Source organism: Camarhynchus parvulus, chromosome 1 (genome assembly GCF_901933205.1).
Source record: "Camarhynchus parvulus chromosome 1, STF_HiC, whole genome shotgun sequence".
NCBI classification, from domain to species: Eukaryota; Metazoa; Chordata; class Aves; order Passeriformes; family Thraupidae; genus Camarhynchus; species Camarhynchus parvulus.
This window is the reverse complement of record NC_044571.1, coordinates 9773458-9779763: the sequence shown is the minus strand read 5'-3', so window position 1 is coordinate 9779763 and position 6306 is coordinate 9773458.

Here is a 6306-nt window from a genome sequence, read left to right as displayed (position 1 = left end):
AAAATAATTAAAAAAAAAAGGAGTTAAACAATAATTGATAAAGAACATAGATGTGCCAAGCTGAAGACTTCAAAACCCCATGAAGTGCAGAATCATGGTTTTGATCTAGTATTTCAAATAAAAGAGAGAGAAAAAGTAAACACCTTGCTAGAATATGTGAAAACTTGTGATATTATATACAGAAATAACACTGGTACCTATAGTTAATGAGTTAATGTTGCCAGTACTTTCTGGCAGTAAAAACTCAGTTTTTATTTAATTAAACCTTTGCTGTTTGGGCTGGAGTTGCCTATACAAGATACCTGCCTCAGGTTGATTTTCTTGTTTAAGAGTTACAGCTAAAATTCAGTCACATGTAGTCTGAAAAATAGATATTTTCACCATCTCCAAAAAAAAAAAAAATCCCAAAGACTTCAGCACTTTGCTCAGTGAGAAGCAGAAGGTTGACATATGATCTTCCCCAAAAACAAACCCAAGCACAGCCTGCACACCTCAGTACAGTGTGCTGTGCTCTAGAGAGATGCTTTGGTATCTCACAGTCTCCAAAGAATTCATCTGAGGTGAGTGTATGGAATCCATTTACAGTTTCTCTGTCTGAATAAATGATGTATCAGCAAATGGACACTTGGGCAGGCTCCAGCCTCCACCTTCTGGCCACCCACTGTTCCCAAAGTACCTCAGAGAGAGTGCTGGGGCCACTTTGGGAGTGAAAAGGAACAGGGACATGTTAGCCCACCTCAGAGACACTCACAGATCTTATTAAAAACAGCCCACACGGTGGGACCACTTGTCCTAAGGCACCTTCCAGCACTGGGGGTTCAAGGGTTAAGAAAGCCTGGGCTTCACAAAGGGCAAGGAGGGCTGGAAAGATGGCAGAGGCACTATAAATGTACGAGGAAGGTTATGTGAATGGAGGCAAAATGGGAAAAGACAGCGAGAAAGCCGAAGTAGCAGAGTTCATAACAAAGTAACAAGCACCATTGCCTCAGAAATTTCTCGTTGACTTAAGTATTGTGACAATCTCTTTTCCTATGGTCAATGGATGTGAAATCAACTGCAAAAGTCTGCCCTGCCCCCCTGGGTGGTCAGTCCAGAGAAGGAACAGCCACTGAAGCTGTTAGTTCAAGTGATAAGGATCTCCTCTGTGTCCCCAGGAGGACCTGACCTTTGCTGATGACATAAATTGTGGTTCAATGCAATTTCACACAGTGTGCCTCTCATCTGTACAAATAAGTAATTTTTTGAAATGTCTGAATGACTTACCTGGTTTCATTTTTGCAGCTCAAACTGGAAAATGAAATCAATTATAAGGATGTTTCTAACATGTAAGATATCAAAAGCTTGTTGAATATTTCCAAATACCAGGTGCAAAGCACTGCCCACTCTTACCATCAGTGGGCAGTTCCAATGAATCTCAGGAAGTCTGTACATGGAATCTCTCTCAGGAAACAGGGAAAAATACACCATCTCTAAATCTAACAGAGATGTTCATTACTGTTTATGAGAAGCCATATGCTAAAGTTAGAAAAACCATCAAAGTATTTCAAGAGAATTAATACCATTGTATTCAATTAAAAGTATAGAGATAAAATTCGATGAATTAAAAGTAAAGGTTCTAAGACCTACTGTCTGCCTGCTTCATTTCCTTGGAGAGCAGGGATCCTTGGGAAACATAGCTCATGCTTATGTATTAATTAGTATGCCACCATTTACATTAGTCAGAGCACATGTAGAAACAGCTGAATTAAATCCATCTAAATCTTGTCATTCCCTCACTTCTAAGTGCCACACTTTGGAACAACAGTATCTTTCAAAGTACAATGTATTATTCTGCATATAACTTGAAATGGAACAACTCTAATTTAAAGCATTTCCAATGAGTACTATTTTTCCAAGATACAGAAAGATGTTAAGAAAGTCAGCTGCTACTACTATTACTGTTGTACTAGTTCATATGTCTGGCACCACCATTTTTGTGTCTTCAGGTCAGGAAATAGTGAGATCTTCTTAAGCCTTTACTTCTCCAGGCTCAACAATCCCACCTCTTTCAGCTTTTTTATATAGAGTGCTCTGACCATCTTCATTGTCATCAGCAGGACTCATTCAGCATGACTGTACCTTTCCTGCACTGGGCAGCCAAAATTTTGGACAGAGCTCTCCAGAAATGGTCTTACAAATCCTGAATAGAAATGGTGAATCACCTTCCTGGACCTGCAGGCTGCATTTTTACTGAGGCAAGCCAGGATGCTGTTGGCCTTCTTCGCTGCAAGGGCAAGAGCCCTAAAATTAATGACATTGCCCATCTTGATCACCTCCCTGCCCATCTTGATCACCAGGTCATTTTTATTCAGAGCTGATCCCAGCTATTCATACCCCAGCCTGTACTGGTGTGTGGTATAATCCTCTCTAAGGTGCAAGGTTTGCATTTGCATCCTTGACCTTTGTGAGGTTCCTGCCAGACCATTACTGCAGTCTGAGCAACTCCTTCAGAATTCCCAGTCCTGCCCTCCAGTGCATTGCCTGCTCCTCCTCCGGCTCAGTGCCACCTGCAGATTTGTGGAGAGTTGCTCTTCATGCCATCCTAAGTCACACACCTTGCCAAGGGTCCTTCCAAGTCAAAGAGCTGAAGGAATTGGCCTGAATATGATGGACACTGCATAAGGAAAAGTGAGGGGTTCAAGCTTTTCCCTCTTCTGTCACGAACACAGCTCTTACAGGACAGCAGTAGCAAGCAGTCAAAGCCTGGTCCCACAGCTGCCTCTATTATCATTTTTTGCAGACTCAATAGGAAAAGCTGTGTGACAGAGGTCCCCTGAGATGGTTCCAGCCTTGCAACCTTTAAAAAAGGATCCAAGCAAGCAAGATGTTGGTTTCTGTGGGACTTCTATTCTGCATAGTGTCTTAGCACCAGACCCTGTGATAATATCAGGAGCACTGAGGCAGCAGCTCAGTTCTTTTTCTCTGGAGTGGGGTAGGGTCTGAATTATGCATGGGCTGAGGTCACTGCTGCTAACATGCTTGGTTTTAAATTAGACTCCAAAGCCAAATAGCACCCAAACTGGGAACTACAGCACCGCCTAAGAGCTGCTTCATTTCCCTTATCCACAGTGAACCTGTCACTATGTGGCAGGAGAAAACCTTGGGTGGTTTAGTACTGGCTGTGACACAAAATGCACAGTCACTATGAAAAAAATGAAGCAGATTCTGAAAAAGCATGTGAAAAGTTTATCTTAGTAGGAATGGAAAATAGTGTTATGTCCATGCAAGAAAACAAAATGTGTTTTGAAAACTGTGATGAAACAGAATATGACATATCAAAGAAAATAAAAAAGGTGAATAGAAACTACTCTTTGCACCAGGTGGTACACTCATACCAAGGAGAAATATATGGTTAAGCTAGTGACACACAGAAAATTCAATGTGACTGATTCACCCAAAACTAAGAAGAGGAGCACCATTGCTGCAAATTTTAATATCCTTTTCATTTCTTTTCTTTTTTTTTTCCTTTTCTGCAGAGGCTGGGATTGTAGGAACATTATCTCCTGATATATTGTCACCTCATATGGCCAAATGAGCTACTGTGCAACTTCCCAGACATCATATCTGGGAAAGTATATTTGTTCTGCTTGTTGATGCCTGTTGGAATTTCTTTCACAATGTTTTGAATCTTTCCCCAAATCGTTGTCATTTGTACATCTGACTGAGTGCATTTCCTCACTCATATATTTTAACACTTTTCATATGCCCTCGAGCATCAACAGAAATGTATTTTTCATTGGCTGAATTGATGTTGCTGTTTCTTCATTGCATTTGTAATGTGACATTCGTTTTTGTTTTGTTTTGTGTTTTGTTTTGTTTTGTTTTTTCTCCTAGTACTCTACTTTAAATGACAAAGTATTTAAAGAGAGCAAGCTGGTTCATTCTACTCTGCTGTATTAAGAGAATGCTTCTAACTGCAATGTTAGAGCTAATCTAATTAAAATTAATGACAAAACTCAGCATTTGAAAAAAGGGATATATTGCTGTGCTCTTTGATTACTTTGGTTGACATGAAGGTCACCTAGAAAACCATTCCCTCCCAGCATCCATCCTGTGGTTCTAGGTCTCCTGCTAGTGGGAAGGACAGCCAAGCCTGGAAGTTTTGCTGCTTTCCAGGTGTGACCATCCCCAGTGCAGTGCTCCCTCAGGCTTTTTTTTAACCTTCCAGTGGTCCATTTGGCATTTGACAAAGGCACCAGGCCTGTCCTCCAGCAGCATTCCTGCAGTTCCCTCTCCCTAAACTCCAGCCCTTCTGTCCCCTTGCATTTCCTCTTTTCTGTATAGCCCTTAGTAGAAATGCAGATGAGGAAGGGAAGGCTGATTGTTGAGGACAATCCTATTACTAATCTAGCAAGGCTATTTTATTATAATAATATGGCAGAGTTTTAGTCATAGTCTTTGTGCTGCCTTCAAAACAAATTGTTCAGATCTTTCTCCTAAATGAGGGAAAGGACAGTCACCTGGCTGGGGTTTTTTTTAAACACTGTCTGGCATTTTTTTTTATATTCTGAGAATCTATAAAAAGTGTTTTACACCAATTTTTTGTAATCTCCTCTTCTGTCAGACTAACTTCATGCATGTTTAACATTTAAGAAAAAGAAAATTGAGACCTAGCAGTTCCCTTTCCTCTTTCTCCCTCCTCCACACTGTACACTCACCACTTGTTTTTAGCCAAGAAATGGTGCTTCACAGCTCCAGTTGCTTTGTTATTCATATTAAGACTGCCAGTAAAAGAGTTTCATTTGGCTTCTGTCAGTCATACAAGAAGTAGTGAAAATAAAAGTGAAGGGAAGCTTGCAATCAGAAATACAGCCAAAAAAGTTTTGCATTGAGAAGTCTCAAAAGTTCATTTCTTAACAGAATTGAATGCAAAGCAAATAAGGTGATAAATTTTTAGACAATTGAGAAAATAATGGATATTTACTAAGACTTTTCCCTAGATCTATTTTAAGTGGTTTTTTTCCCACCAAAATGCTTTGTTTTCATAAGGAAAAAAATCCCAAAAACATAAAACCCAGATTCAGAATGAAACCAGGAAAATTATTTTGACTTAAAAAAATCAGGTTTAGACCAAGAAACTAAATTAAAATGCTCTCATGAAAGGTGACTTAAATTTTCCTTTAACATGTGTGTCTCTCCACTAGCTGGCCAGGTAAACCTAGTCCACTTAATCTGGACAGTGAAATTCCACTCTTAAAATCACTGAAAAAACAGTGACTCGCTTTTCCTAAGTCTATTTACCACAGTCCTGTGTTTCTTCCTTTTCTGGATGCCCCCACATTAAGAAATATGAAGAATGAAAGAGGCTGTCATGGTCTATTGAGAGATGTCAAGGCACCTTTGATGTTTTCAGGATCCTTGTTCACTTGAAGGAAAACATTAGTTATAAAATCATGGACCAAAGAGCTGGTGAAGATTGTGAAATTAGTAGAAAAAAAATAGTACAATACATTGTACAAAAATTAAATTTGTCATTTAAAAGAAAAAAATAGCTTGATGTCTAGTATATTAAATATACCTTCACCGGAGCACAAAGCATGTACCAGTCAATTACTGATTAAGGGAAAAGCTATATGTCAAATACAGTATATGATAGATTGAAGAAAAATCACTTTGACTAGCATGAAAATTAAACCCAGTCCCAGATTCTTTGCATACCCCAATCTCTTACTGAGTTGAGTAGATGAATACATTAGGAATGCACACTAGTTGGGATCAAGCACTGGTAATAAATAACCCATATCCTTCTGGGGTATGAGTTCATTCCTTTCAGTTCATTCCTTTCTCCCCTCTTATCCTGTCACAGGGGCAAACATTTGTGTTTTGGTGTTGATTATATAAATCAATAATTTTTAAAAAATTCAACTTCCTTTTCAGTTTCAGGAGTACAGGTTGCAGCAAGGTTTTCCCTATTCATTTATCACTTACAGAAACTTTATATATATTCCCCACAGCTTTCTGTCCTTGTGGGACCACAGTGGGATGGCGGCCAGCTGCTGGCAGCAGCGTGGCTGGTGTTGCCCTTGGCTGTGAGCAGTGCCTGCACAGGCACACACAGAACAGATGTCTGTGGCATGCTGCTCATTGGAGATGAACCATTATAGACCTTTCACACTGCTCATCCAAAATGTGGGCTGGAAATTGCCTCTCTGTTTTGAGTGGGATTCATCTGTCTGAAGAGCCCCATTGGTGCAAAGAATGAAGGGTCTGATTCACAAGCAGATGCAGCCTGAATGTACAAGGAGCATTAGGAAGCCAGGGAGCCAA